We start from the raw sequence: 15,523 nt of genomic DNA on the forward strand, positions 1-15,523 counted from the left end.
TGTGTATACTTGTATGGTCATTGTTTTCGTTGACGGGCTCCATACTTTGCGCATCTCTTATGCCCCGTCACTGTCGGTGTGCATCGTCACTTCCTGGTTGACGCATGCAGCTAACTCGTAAGTGATCACATGGCGGTATTTCCTGACAGTAGGGAGACCCCATGATTCTTTCTCTGTCCGCATCCGCGTGCTGGCTTCAGCTTTTCCGCGCGCTCCTCTTTCACCATCAAAGCTTCTACCAGTATCACAGTTTTGGCCATCACTGTCCTCCACTATGACGTTTCAGCAGAACAACGTTTTAAATGCCATGTCGCATAAAATGTGATAAAATATATTTGCTAAGCTGACCCAGTACCCCTTAGCTATATAGTTTGGGGTAAATTATTAACGTAGAAAACCATAAGAAGGGCAGAGAACTAAAGTCTAAATATGGGTCATAGAATGACATCATTATTCTTCTGGGCCTCCTCCACTGTCCTTCCAGAGTGGCAAGTGCTAATAAGTCAACTGCAAACTTAGGACCTCATCACGAGTTGGGCGGTATCCCGAGTGGGATGCCGCCTATCTGTATTTGCGTTAATTACTGCTGGCGGTATTACCGTGCAGTAATTGCACTGAAAAATCATCATTTTTCCTGCGCATTTACCCCCAGCTTAGAGCTGGAGGTAAACGCTGCCAACTCGTGTTTGGGCGAACCCATAAATTCGTTGGTAAAAGCGTTACCACTGCATTTAAGGGCTACCGCCCAACTCGTGATGAGGCCCTTAATGTATAATGTTATTTGTTTGGTCATATCGTCAATATAAGTTAAATAATTTCAGGGCCCAGAAAGATCTTGATTTCAAAATAATTAACTGCCCTTAACTTCTGTTAACTACTTCCAAAGAATGTCAAACATCCAAATTCTAATTGTGTAAATTGATGTTTCTTAAGGTGGCTTTAATCAAGGTCTTGGGAGAGTTCTGAATTTCCAGAAGACGCACTTCGTCCAGTAATAGTTGGATGCTGCTTTGCCGTCCCATCCTCTGGGAGTCACCCATAGCTGCAAGCTTCCCAGGAAGATCAAGGGATCTGGTATAGTTTGTACTCTCCCTTGCACCAGTAAGGGATTCGGGGCCAACCAATAAGTACACCCCAGGCCACTGAGTCCCAATTGTGAAGGTGTAGCTAGAGCACATACTTTGAGTACCGCCGTATCTTGGTTACACTTCCGTAGCCCGTGTAACTACCTGCTCCCCGAAAGTATGTTAAATTATGAATAATGCCTTAAATGGAGTGGCGACGTTCTGATGAGCTATTCGTAATGCATGCATCTTCTTAGACTGTTCTGAGCTTTCTGGGAAGAATATAGCCTATATAACTTATACAAGGTATTTTAAATGAGAAGTGCCGCTTTGTGGTCATACTGTTATACGTCTACTATTTTGTGTTGCAAGTTCCTTGCGCATTTCAGCTCTTGTTCGACAGTCTATTGTGAATAATGTGGTATTAAGCAATGTCTGACTTAAATGACGCTGGTCCTATTATCAATATCTTCTGGAACCACACCTGGATCGGGGATTCTTCACACCCAATGATAAGCACCCGGTGAAAATTTTATGCAAAACAAGTGAGGCCAGGCATGTTGGCGTCACCACACAACGGGGTTAAGAACTAGGATGTTATTGTAGATTATATGCAATATCTCTGGCCTATTCTCTAAAGTACTATTAGTAAAATGTTCCAATAGGTATGAGCTAAGAGCTGCAACAGTTGCTGGTCTAGTGGGTGTGCTGACAATTGTTTTATTAAAAGTATGTTGTTCTTAATGGGTATGTTATTGTTCTTTCAGTCTGTGTCCTCAATGATCGCAGGGGCATCGCTTACTCGATTTTCTCAAATATATCTATGCAATTGTTGAATTGATTGTAAATTATAAGAGACCACTTTCAAACATACCCAATGCATGTAGTTGAGCAAAAGACTCTGGATTGCATCGCGTATATCAAATTAAATTCACATACATTGAATACATTGTTGTGAGATTAAAAATAAAACATTTCGTTCAAAAGAGCATACTGTTAGTAGCTTTTTTTGTTACATCATGTTATCATTGTACCTATACTTTCAAATTGTTTGCCATCTTTAAAGATTTCTAGGACACTCATATTCAAAACAAATATGGAAATCAAAGGGAAATCAAAGTTGCAGATGAAAATTGGTCATATGGTATCAACTGCAGTGGTTGCCACAGGAGCCATGCATATCACAGCTATTACTTTGCTAAAAAGCCCCAATTTCCCTGCCATATGGGGATATATCACGTTGCAACAAAACGCTAGTTTATGCCACAAAGATGGCACCCTGGACAAGACAAAGAACAGCAGATGGGTTTGTTTATTATCGCTAACGTTGCAACCGCACTTGCGAGCAAGGCTCATTGGGGAACAGTACAAATGGAGCCTCCCTCTTGAAGAGGCGTATAAAGACATGCATTTGCATAATGTGGCACTTTGCTCCTAAAATCGCACAAGGACCATTTTTCAGCTTTTTATTAGGAAAAAAAAAAAATACAAATTTCTTTTTCCAATTCAAAATCATTTGGGGTTCTCGGGCTAGAGGTGGTCCCTGCTGCTTACCCCACCTCCCTAGCTCGTGCTTCCCTATGTCACCCGAGTGCTTCTTCAATCTCTGTATACTGCAGCCAGGTGACCTCTGTGTTCCGTGTGTGTCCCTTACCCGAAGGAGGCCTTAAAGTGCCCTGATGGGTTTTGACTGATGGTTCTGTCTCTTTCCTTTCAAATGGTTACCTCCACGGATGTTCCTCATTTTTCCCGCACAACCATCTACTTTTCACTCTGTTTCTCCCTCTCCACACACCCTCCTCCGATGTTACTGGTCTATCCCACTTCTCCTAGCTGCACCCTGCAACATGCGTCCCTCTCCCTATACTCTACTTCAAGGTCTTACCAATCTCCCTCCATCTCTCCCTCTCTACACTCCTTCCCCTGTTCTTACTGCTCTCTCTCTCTCTCTCACTCTCTCTATCCCACCTTTCCTTTCTCCACCCTCTAACTCCCTCCTGGTCTCCTTGCTCTCACCACTACACCTACCTCTACGTTTCTTAGCCTCCTTCCTCTCACTTCCTTCACGCACACGCACAGTCTCTCTCACAAAACTCCCCATTTTCTCTCTACTCTCAATTCCCCCTTTCTACTCTCTTCGTTCAATTCAGTTTCTTCCTAACACACACACAACCCAATTGGTGCCACCCTCTCAGAACTCTCTGTATACTGCAGCAGTCTCCTTCCCCTCCTTCTCCACCTGGTAAACTCTCCTTGTTGGTCTCTAGGTTCACCTCCTCTGCTCCTGACCTCAACCGAACATCTTTCACCCCTTCTACACCTTCATGCCTTTTATAGTACAGCCTAGCCTGTTGTGTTCCTCCCGGCTCCGTTGGCCCTCCATGTCACATGCTCCACTTTGCCAATATCTGGCTAAGCTATTCCCCATGGGGGTTGGACTCCCTCTGCAAGTCTTTAAGAATTCATCTCCTGTTCAATCTCTATTTCAATTGTGGCAGCTGTGTGCCACTGTATGTTCGTTTTCCACATATTTCTCCTCATTTGCTTGCGAGTTTTTTCCCCAACTAGGTTTGGGGAGGATTTCAATGTCACCCGCCACCAACGACCTCTGCCTTAATGCCAGTAAAACTAAGATTCTACTCATCGCACACCCACTCCCTCCTTCCCTGCAGCTCTCTGGCCGGCCTCTCTTGGCCCTCCTCCCACTCCCACCTGCAAGGCAAAAAACTTTGGGGTCATCTTCGACTCTGCACTCTCCTTCTCCCCTCACATCTCTGACGTCTCTAAGAGGTCACACTACCAGCTGCACCTCCTTAGAGGTATTCTTCCTTTCCTATCCTTCCCCCAGAAGCTCACTGTCTCCAGATCCCTGGTCCTCTCCAAGCTGGACTCTACTGTAACAGCCTCTATCTAAATCTTCCTGCCACCACTCTCCGCCCTCTGCAACTTATCCAGAACAGGACTGCGAGGCTTGTCCTTGGCCCCAAGCCCAGGGATCATATCTCTCCCAGACTGAAATCTCTGCACTGGCTCCCTGTGGCTGCAAGGATAAAATTCAAAACCCTCTGCATTGTACACAAGGCCTTCTAGGGTCTGGGGCCGAAATACCTTCAACTCTCTCTTCCTAAATACCTTCCTTCTCTAGCTCTTCGCTCATCTGCCTCCAACTCCCTCAGGGTAAGTCGCTTTTCCAAGCATCGAGTTGGTGGCAGATCACTCTCTTCGGCAGGGGCCTCTCTCTGGAACAGCCTTCCTGCCTTCCTGAAACTCGAGGAGAACCACCTCTGGTTCCGGAAACACCTCAACACCTTCGTCTTTGCTTCTGCTTTCTCTCCTCCCCTCCCTTGCTGAACTCCTAACTGAAATTGCACTGGTTACCTGGCCACCCTTCTGATCTCTGGCCCAGGCCCTGTCAACTGCCCAACTGCACTGCCTCCCTGGCAACCCCTGCACTTGGGGACTGTTTTTCTGTATCCCTTCAGTCCCCTTTCCAGCACTTTGTCCGCACTTCCTTCCACTTGCCTGTTTTGTTTTTAATGTGTTTTATTTATCTTATTTATTCCACTTCCCATGTACTGCACTTCCCCCTCTCCCTTTCCCCCCTTGCACTCTTCCTTCCCCCCCCCCCTTCCCATGCACTTGCACGATCTGAATGACACCTGGCCTAGTAAGATCGTTGTCTGTCCTCCTTTTGTTCGCCCCCCCTTTCCTCGTCGCGCCTTGAAACACTTGTGTATAGGCGCGTCATAAATGCCAGATCATATCATATCCCCCCTCCTCCCCTGAAATCTCTTTTTAGGTGTTGGCCGTCTCATCCGTTTTGGGAAGGAAAATACCAGTCCATTACATTTCTAGTCCTAATTAAATGTCCCTGGTTCGAGTTTGCCTGGGTGCTCGCTGGTGCATTCTGGGAGTTGCGGTTTTGAAAAATGAGGAAAACAGGCTGTGGCCAGGACAGCGGGTGCTGGGTATTGTGGCAGCGACAGTGGCATCAATATCCCTGCACTTGTTCAAGCACGCTGTGGGTTTATGGACTAGGTTCCCTCTTTACCACCCTTCTTTTGACAGGGTTACATCCCTGACCATGTCACGGTAAGTAATGATATTAATCTGGAACGGGTGCATTACCACTCGCATGCATTTTACTCTCTGATATAGCTTGGACATACTTCAGAGAGACTTGAGATTTGCAAACTTTGCTGTACTCGTAAATAAAACGCAAATATGAAGGGGGAAAACCAGTTCCGTATAGAGACAGGTCGGATGGAGGGAGAAAGACTAAGCCATAAGGTGGGCCACAAAGCCAGTCGACCCAGTGGTTAAGGTAAATGGCTGCAAACTACCCGCAGGATCTCATTCATCCTCAAGAGGGACGTTCCTGATAGGCAGTTTACGTGAGCCTGTGCCGTCCTATCACCCTGGTTCCAAGTGATAACGTTGCTGTTTAAAAGTCGCTAGGCAGGCGACTTTTTCATGAGCCCTAAAATTCTTTCCCCAAATATTCTAAGAGCGGTATAATTATATATTTGTACCTCCCAATGCTAGAATATTTGGGGAAAGTGTTTCATTGTCTGGAGGGTGCATTTTTAGGGAAATGGCCCCACCTGGTGGCCATTTTGCACGGCGACATTACTGGATACCAGCACCTTATGGGTTGCTTTATTTTACACTTAACAAATGCCTCTGCGTGGTAGATGAGATGAAGGTGAACCCAATAACTGGAGATGTAGAGGCCCTTCCCCTCAACGCTTTACTTATTTGAAGTATGCTGGGGGCTATATCGACAGGCAGATCATCATTAATGCAAGCGATTGAATTATTGGGAAAGGAGAACCTTTATTAAAGGAAACCTCATTATGAACTCTTCCTTGTCATAGATATTAGGGAGAGAACCAAGAGGCTACCCTTTGGCCGCTGATGGATGGATCTCACGCTAGAAGTACTGGTAACATGACATGGCACTGTGTGATCCTCGGTAGATTCTGAAAGGATGTAGGCCGTGCTGGAACACAGGCTCATTCCAGTTGGCTTCTCATTCATGCTTGAGGGAAGCTGAGGCTTGACTGCAAGACATTGCCAGGAAGATGAAGAGACCTGAAAACTCAATTGCAGGGTCTCTCATGGGCTGGAGACCCCTCCATCGAGATTGTGTTGACACACAGCCATCATGAATAAGCAACTCAGGACCTCTGTGCAGGGTGAAGGTGCAGCAGAGCTGTGGGAGGAGCGAGGAGTGAGCGCAGGAACTGCGCTTCTCCAGGAGGGGCATTTTTCTGCATCACCGCCAACCAGATGCCGCATAGGACCGTGCACAAGTAGCATGTTTCAGTTTCTCCGGTGGAAAGTACTATCCACTGCACTTTTTATCTGCATAGTGTATGAGAACTGACCTGCTCTGTCAAAATGTGGCATGAAAGATACCCCAAGTAAAAATCAAGTCAAAATGAAGAGGTAGCAAATCTAATTTTATATTGTAATGTAACCAGTATTAATAGAAACAATGCAAAAATAAGGAGTATACAAATATTACAATTTGCCCTAAAACATGTATTTCTGTGTAAAGCATGTTTCAAAAAAGAGAAAATATCCATTTTACATGGATTTGTAAAAACGAGGGGACCCTCTGCACCCCTGGTACTCTAAAGCTGTGCCTTAACTCATTGTCATGCAGTATAGTGTATGTGTCTGAACACATGGAGTATTCCCCCCCCCCCTTACTCCTATTGATGCTACTACTGTCACCACATTAACAACTTCACATTTTCAAAGTTTTTTAAAACGTGTTTTTAAGTTCCACTGTGTGGACGTGTCACGTGTTTCAAGCTGTTCAGGCGAAGACCACTTACCCCATACCGTGCCTGAGATTTAGCTTCCTTAAACTTTTTCAAAGGTTACATTGTAAATACTGTCATTTAAGACCTTTGAAATTGGTCTTTTTCACGTAATTTAACTGCGTAATTTGTAGAAAATATCACCCTGATATAGTTTAATTCCTATGTTTTTATTGACTCTCCTAAACGTTATTTTCAGTTGTTTTTGATGCTTTATCCAAACTCTGTGCCCCTTACCACTGCACGCAAGACTGCATCCCAAGGACCGGGCAGGTGTTTCCCCAGACTGCGTTGCAGGGTGGCCCATGTCGCCTATTGGCAACCACCACATAATGCCCCACTGATCTTCAGTGGATCTGGACTCACTGCAGCCACTGGCCACCTGACAGTGTACTTGCAATGTGACTTATTTCCGCATGCCCACAGTGTGCCAGTAGTTGTTGCTCCTCTCATCAACACTGCCAAGTAGGTCTCCGATTCTCGCTGCAAAACGTCTCCCCTTAAATTCATTGTTGATGTGCAGTATAATATCTGGGAAAGCTCTATTTTGTGTCTTGTGGTTCCCTCTTTTGACTAACAAAAGATGGAGCCGGTTCTAGTGTGTTCGCCAATGTCTCACCCGCATTTCTACAGACTTGTATGATGTCTGTCACATAGAAAGGGAACCAGATCATTTTTCTGTGTCAGCATAGTAAAATGTAAAAATCAAGGTATTGTAGCACTGGGCACCTGTGCAAGGTACATGTGCTGCTCCACCTGTGCCCTCATCACTCCTTCATCCCTTTTTACCCAATTTGATTGAATATTATGAATCGAATGGTACATCTGACCGAATTCGGCCAGACCATGTGATCGCTTTGATTCAATAATCAATTGGGTATTTATTGGGTAATAAATACCGAACATGGGAATCAAGGTTTGCGGGGATGTCCCCTGCTCCCAGGTTCTGTATTTTTACATCTTGGGGGATGCGGGAGGATGCAGGGAGGTCCCCCGCTTCCTGAAGATTGGATGCAGGGGATGAAAAATAAAAAAAAATTAAAAGGGACCCTGCTGCATCAGATCCAACCCACGTTAGAGGGACGGAACTGACTCGGCAGGGCCAGGATAGGCAGCAGACGTGCAAAAGGTAAGTGGGGGAGCATGGGGGGGGGGGATCTGTTGCGGGGTGGGAACACATAGATTTGGTGAGTCTGGCCACGGTAAAATTGTATTGGCTTCGAAAATTGACTACGGTCAATTCCGCCACAAACCATTCTGCCACGGTCAAACAACCCAGATCCCCTTCATCCCACACCAGCATCCCTTGCCTGCCCTTTGCCTCCACACAAGGAGATTGCATGTGTTTGTCTGCAGCTTGCATTTCCCTGCTTGTCCTCCCTTTTTTCTTAAAGATAATGACTTCTTTTTGTTTCTGCCTACTGTAGTCCAAGTCTCTTTCCCAAAATATCTTATGCCGTCAGTGTCTTATTTCCAAAATATTCTATGCTCTGGTGTTTGGGTCTGCACCATCCATAGCGGGACTATGTGATGTCTGTATCCTTCAAGTCTCTTCAAATTGTGATTCAAGGAAATGCTTATTCATGCCTTTGTGGCACAGGACCAAAAAGCCACAGTGACTATACTGTTGCTTGGAGCACTTTACACTCAAACAGCCTGCCAGGGAAATGTTTGTTTCTGGATAAGTCAACCAGGTAAGTTTCGGTTAGTTATGGGGGGTTAGTTATGGGGGCAGCCTGAGGTATCTTCAGGAACTAAGACTGGCCAAGGTGCTATCAGGGCCTAAATTGGTTTCTCTGGCTGAGGAACACACATGCCTACTGCTGGCCTTGCACAGAGAACCCCCTTGCAGTTTGCCTCCGGCACCCATTACAGCATGTCTCAGAAGGATTGTTAACACCAACATTTGCTGGTAATCCTTCTGAGGTGGTACCTTCTGTAGGATGTTTTAATCAGGTGACATCTAATTCAGGGGAGCCTTCCAACCATCCCAAACCAGGCTCGCACAATTTTCCTTTATTTAATCCAGTTTGTTTAATGAGTCTGGGACCCCCAATTTAATAACATTTGATCCTTACAACTTCCCTCCACTTTCAGGACAAGAAACTCACAGTGTGGAACAGAAGGCGTATTTATTAACAAAAATAGAAATAATTGAATCAATTTCAAGAAAAATACATTGCACTTGTATTAACTCCAATTCTAATGATTAAAACAAATCAACACACTAATCACTTCAGTTTCCAATGCTATAGTTATTGAGAACACGTAAATCACCATAAGTATCTCTACATTTAATGCACTCTGAGCATGCATTCACCATGATTGAATGCATGATAATCCAGGAGGATTATTTAATTTGTGAAAAATATAAATTACTTTAAAATATCGCTACCTATCCAATTCTTGCTACTACCCCTATATGCATTTCTTTTGGCTTTATTACATACAGTTGGGAACCCTCTTAAAGACTGGTTCAATTCTCCCCCGCTAGGAACAAATCAGTCAGCAAAATGGGATCAGCGCTACTCCTCAGTCTTGACGCTATATCTACCAATGACTACTTCCTGGGACTTTAACTCATGTTAGGCCTCACTTTCAGTCTTTTCTTATTAATCCATCAAAGGGGCCAAAAGGCGAGCAATCTATTCCGTCTCCTTCCTGTTATCAATTATTCTTTCCCCCATCATTCAGTGAGCAAGTGTGTCTGTCAGTGTCGTCTCTCCTTGAGTGTGAGAAGAGTAACCCTATCTTTTCGGTGTGTGTATACTTTCCCCAATGGAATTGGTCAATGTATGTGATTGGGGAATGTTCCAAAAGTGTCATCACAGTAGACATACCCCTCTTCAGTCATTGGGCATATTAATGAAGAGGGCAGTCTGATGAGAGTACATTCTAAACCCAGTTTCCCTCCCATTTCATGTTAGGTTATCTCAGGGATTTCTTGCATTGAATATTGCCTCTGTGGTGGGTCGGAAGAAGGAGGCAGACACTTAATGGACATTTTGAATGGTATTTATTTTAATAATAAGGATAAAGCCTATGTTTCCGCATTGCTAAAGCGTTATCCCTGCATATGTAAATAACTAAAGGAGGTCATCAGGAAGTCCCAAATAAACATGCCCACCATCCAAAGCTAGTTTTAACTACGCTACCAGTATTTGAACGAACTTAAATTAAACTAGGAGAATATCTCCCCTCTCCTAATTTGTCTGCGGAAATGTCTCTTCTTTATTCCAAAGTTCTCTAATGTAAAATCTTTAAATAACCTCTTGCTACATTATGGATTAGTGTTTGTAACTCTTTCACAGTGTTCTTGTGTTTTATCTGCCCTTTTCTGGTATCTTTTCTGCAGTCCTTTATATTTGTAACTCAGACAAATGGGATATACTCTCTTGTGACTTGACGTTTCCCCTCTTCTGGGTTTGTTCCACTTCATTACCTTTTTCCTTATCTGGCTCAGTTACACTCAGTTCACATTCTGATTCATGGAATACTTTCACTATTTTGCTCCACTCATTATCCCTTAAACTCTGGGGTCCTTTCCCCTCTTCCTAGGGTAATTGGGCCCAAGTCTTAATGCATTTTCCATTAGGCTTATTTGTTATCCTCTTTAGCACTGTAGCAGAGTTCGATTTAAAAGAATATATGTTTAGTAACTCATCAATTCTATGGGGACAAGTTTCTCCCACTTTATAACAATGTCACAGTGGCATTCCAGTACTACTGTTCCCATTACCTCTGGTTCTGCAGGTGAATGCTCTTGATCTTGGCACTCTCTCAGGTTGGTTTCTTCCTTTCTTCCGTTCAGCTACTCGATGCTACCTTTGAGTCGTCCTCAGTCTTCACCCTCGTTGTGACCGGCTATGGCTATGGGTTGCAGGGCAGCTCCCCAGCTGGGTGGTTTTGGCATAATTCGATGGCCACATGGCCCAAGCACGAAGCTGTGATTGTCACACCACCACAGGGATTAGCATTCTCCTTACCTCTGCTTCGTTTGCCCAGTTAACGGCCGGACTCCAGCGTTTCCCGCTGGCATTCAGGAGCTTTCTCAAAGTAACAGACTTCGCTGCTCTCCTCGACTCTGCCTTCTATAGACATCACATTATCGGGGGCTTCCTCTGTGTACGCTTCTCTCTCCATCACTCCCTCCCTTGCTCTCTCTCTCTCTCTCTCTCTCTCTCTCTCTCTCTCTCTCTGCACTTCGCCTCTCCTCAGCATGCTTTCCACTTTGTCTCCTCATCTCAGTTAGTTGTATGTCTTTTCTTAAAGCCACAGATCCTTTTCCTTGTTCATCAAGTTAGATTTGAATTTTGCCTCGGCCAAACCTCAGGGCGCTATAATGTTCTTCAGATCTGATAGTCCCATACGTGCCACTAGGCTGGAGGATCTAGGGAGTTCCACACAGGAATGGGAGTCCTTGTCCCCAAAGGGAAGTATCTCCCAGTGAGGTCCCACTTGTCCCGCCCTCTAGGAAGAGTCTTGCAGAGCGGGCTCACATCCTAGCCTCGAAGGGGGAGGCTTGCCCTTGGGGAGAAGGGACGAAAACTCTTGATTCATCACACCACATTCTCATATAATGAATTCCACACATTACCACGTTACTAATTTGCTCACAAGATTCCTCTCTCTGGCACAACTGATGCAGTTCTCATCATAATAGCACAAATAATTACTGAGTTATAGATTTTTCCATTTAAGTGAGAGGCTTGTCCCTGCAGACGCTATAATATGACACGTTAGCGTGCTGTAGGGAAATATATCTAGGCCACTTTCACCATGTGCAGGAATCTGTGTTCCTATGCAAACACTTGCATGAGCTTATTTCTAGGGAATTATTTCACTTGTTTACTATTATACTGTTTATTTGGGACCCTTGGCTAGTGAAATGCCAGACTTGGTGCAATTCCAGGCAGACTAAGTTTTCACATCAGTTATACTGATCACCAAATAATCAGATCACACAATAATAAACCACACATAGTTTCTACGATTCTGCCCTGGAGCGCTTTATAATCTGTCTGCAGACTAGGACAAAAACCAGCATGGAGAAATGTTGACATTACATGCTATTTGAACACGTGTAAAACACAGGAAGAAAATCATGACCCAGCTTAGCAGAGAATACAGTTTATACAATCTGTCAGTGTGTTTATATTTTCAATTACTTTGGCATCAGCTTGCTTGGCATTCCCCATCCCAGACAATGATTTTTCCCCTTTTCCTTCAATAAAATGAGCTTCTTCCTCAAGGATTTGGCAGAATGTATGCATACCTTTTATACATAACCTTGGAAGTGTGAATGATAAACTGTATCAGTGTGGCAAAACACCACTTTATCCCAATCAATTTCTTGTTTTTCACATGCAAAGACCGTTTCCTAAGAGTAAATGTGTTTGCATGCCCTCTTGTTTGTTTGTCCCAATTTTGCACCCCCCGGATCAAGGGGTGCCATACTTAATGAATTCTCTTTTTATCACTCATACTCACCCAGTGCCCAATGTCTGGCAATTTTGCCTGCATGAAAACAGCGAGGTCTCTTGGCCCACCTCCTCTCTGCCTATATTTTCATAAAGATCCATATGGATTCCCAACCCATTTTCATGTTTTCTGTTGTGAGGTCATCAGTCAATCGTCACCTCCCCTTTTATTCAACAGCCAGTAACCTTCCACTTCTTGTGATTTCTTTCTTCAATGACCCTTGTACAGCCCGGATGCATGTGCTACATGGCAAACTGACATCCTCTCTGGGCCTCATCAAGCGCTGGGCGGTAGCCCTTAAATGCGGTATTAACAGTATTAGCGTGTGGAATACCGCTCTGTCCGATCACGACCCTAAATAATTAGGGCTGGACCCAAAATGGACCATCGTTAATACAGCCAGCGTTAACACAGCCAGCGGTAATACCGCCATCAAAACACAACACAATCACAGCTCCATGTCCATCGGTATTATGCCCGAAAACTATCAATAGTACATCTAGAATTACCCCCAGCATCCAGCTGGAGGTGAATGAGTTCAGGTGCCAGGAATAAAGCCACAGGTGCATCCAATGCACACCCGAGGGTTACATAAAACCCACCCATGCCCCAAACAAACATCCAACACCATGTTGCCATTCTCTGCTGGGAGCTTTGACATGCTGTTCCACATTGTGCACCTGGAGCTACAGATGCTTGACAACAAGGGCAGGGCACAGGGAGCACGGGCGGGGGTGGGGTGGGAGAATGAAGATAATGATGATGAGGAGGAGGAGAGACCAGCCCCAGCAAGGCATGCACCCATCCCCAGGTTCAGGCTTTCACCCTGGGCCCCCAGTGACACCCAGTTGGTAACAGAGTAACGGCTGGATAGGGGCAGGATTGCCATCCTCACAGTTGTGCCCCCACCAGTGAAGCTAGTGGCAGTCCAGCAGTTCCTGAGGATTGGCACTTTCCAGCACTCTGTGGCCATGAAGCATTCCACGGCCCAGTCAACATTCAGTGCAGACCTGGGCCAGATGCTGGATGCCCTGCAGTGCCATGTCAACCTGCACCTCGCACTGCCCACCACCCAGGCTCAGGTGAATGACGTCAAAGCACGCTTCTATGCCACTGCACAAGTGCCCAACTTCGATGCAGCCATCAACTGCACCCAATTAGCATTGCTTGTGCCCCTGGACCATGAGCCAGTCTTTAGGAACCGTAAGCACTAGCACTCTGTGAATGTGCAGATGACTTGTGGGCCTGACCTAATCAGCCACAGCTGTGCCCACTAACCTGGATCCACCCAAAGCTCCATGGTCCTACTCAATAGCACACTGCCAGGATACATGGAGAGGCACAGAGGACAACAGACCTGGATAGTGGATGAGTGCAAACCCTGCCAAAAATGCATGTTTAACCACAGGTCAAAAGGGGGGAGGCAGCCACAGGAAGGATTACATGGCAAGAGGAGGCACTGGCATCACCAGTGCAGAACGTGCATCATTCTTTGGGGGCATTGAAGGGTGCATGCAAATGGCAAGCACATGCTGATGGACACACACCGCTACAAACGCAAGACATCAGACCACAATGCACCTTGATTGTGCTGCTGTGCAGACCCACACCCCATTACCCAACAGCAAATCCATCCAGGGCCCCAGATAGGAATCCAAAGAGAGAGGAGCTCACTCCCTATTCCCTAAAGTACTGTGTCGAATGAGTCCCAAGAAGTACACATGTAAATAAATTCCCCTGAGAGTATCCCATACTCCATAAGTGCATACAAGCATGTATCAACTGGAAAACGGAATTGTTGATGTAATGAACATTAATCAGCATCCAGCGATACAGACACATCAAAAGACAAATGCCTACTTCCTCTCATCAGCCAGCCATAACAGTAGCCACATCCTGTGGTACTCCATGTACCATTGGCCCAAACATATCCATGGAGTGGTGCAAGTGGAACCCAGAGCACAACGTTCCCGGTGTCACTTGCACAAATAATGTAGGGAGTATTAGTACACCCTATTACAATTCAATATGAGTTCATGCCTATTCATAATGAGGAAAAGTGGACCATACACCCCCTTACCTGTAGTGCTGTGTGCACCTATGCCGTGCCACAACAGTCATCCCATGTGCAATCAACAGTCCGCTTCCACAGGACAGCCACCTCAACAACACAGGGTGCATGTACAGGAGAAATAATGCATGGCATGAAGTAGGAAGGATGTACACCCATCACACATACACATTGCATGGCCCTGTTGCTCACAGCAATGCCCACGGTGCATAATGGCCTAGTATTCTGATTCTGCAGACCCATGCATGGTTCAAATGCCTGAGGTTGTCATTCTGTCCCATGCAGGTGACTCAGGATAACCACAGTTTACGTGGCTGATGCTTCCTGTGCATGACCCACAAACACTACATAACCACGCATGCAACCATGCCCACGGCCGGACACGCGTCTTCATCAAACGTACTTTTGGACTTTAAAAGGCACGATTCAGGTGCCTAGATTGCACTGGAAGGGCCCTCATGCATGCCCCAGATAAAGTTGGTAAAATTGTCTTGACTTGGGCAATGCTGCACAACATTTGCCTAAGACGGAATGTGTCCTTAGCCCCCTGATGTAGACTGGCAAACCCCAGGGCCTGATGATGATGATGAGCATATGGCCAGAGCCAGGGCTGATGCACACAGGGATGGGGTGAGGGAGGGGAGGTTGGCCCGATAGGCACTGATAGATCATTTATTTTAGCACAGTTACCGGACCCAATACACAACCTGCACATGAATAAAGATCACTAGTACACAGTCGTGAATGTGCTAGCATTATTTTCAGTTTTGAATGGGTTTTAATCACTACCCCAGCACAGCACAAAAAGCCCCTCCCCCCACCCCAACCACCAACTCCCCAGCACAGTGTCCCCTGCCCCCACCACCACCCTAGCACAAAGTCCCCCCTCCCCACACCCACCACCAACTCCCCAACACACAGTCCTTCAACCCACCAACACCCCAGCACATAGTTTCCCCTCCCCCCCAACACCCCAGCACACAGTCCCCCCTACCTCCATCCAGCAATGTGTCCATGTGATTGACCCTCCGGCCGACAGCGCACAGTCCATTCAATGGGTACATGGCTGCTTTCCA

The sequence above is a fragment of the Ambystoma mexicanum genome, chromosome 9, assembly GCF_040938575.1.
Source record: "Ambystoma mexicanum isolate Mex_15411 chromosome 9, UKY_AmexF1_1, whole genome shotgun sequence".
Classification (NCBI taxonomy): domain Eukaryota; kingdom Metazoa; phylum Chordata; class Amphibia; order Caudata; family Ambystomatidae; genus Ambystoma; species Ambystoma mexicanum.